Here is a 317-nt window from a genome sequence, read left to right on the forward strand (position 1 = left end):
TTAATGTTTTTCATTTATCATTGTAAAACCAAGGACAATTTTATAACTTTTTTGTACGTAGCTGTTACATGTAGTGCAATCTGTCTTTAAGTAGGGATAAATTACTCTTAAACAAAATGATCCTAGATAGTTTTCCCTTCAAGTCAAGCGTCTTGTTTAAATAAACTTCTTGTTTAAAATTTAAAAAAAAAAAAAAAAAGAGTTCCCATGGTCATGTTGTTTCTTCACAGCAATAAAACCTGAAGTAAGACATCCTGCCTCTGGCATGCTAGGATTTGGAGCATGAATGTCAGTGCTCCTGTGCATTGGCTAAAAGC

The sequence above is a fragment of the Mus pahari genome, chromosome 22 (genome assembly GCF_900095145.1).
Source record: "Mus pahari chromosome 22, PAHARI_EIJ_v1.1, whole genome shotgun sequence".
Classification (NCBI taxonomy): domain Eukaryota; kingdom Metazoa; phylum Chordata; class Mammalia; order Rodentia; family Muridae; genus Mus; species Mus pahari.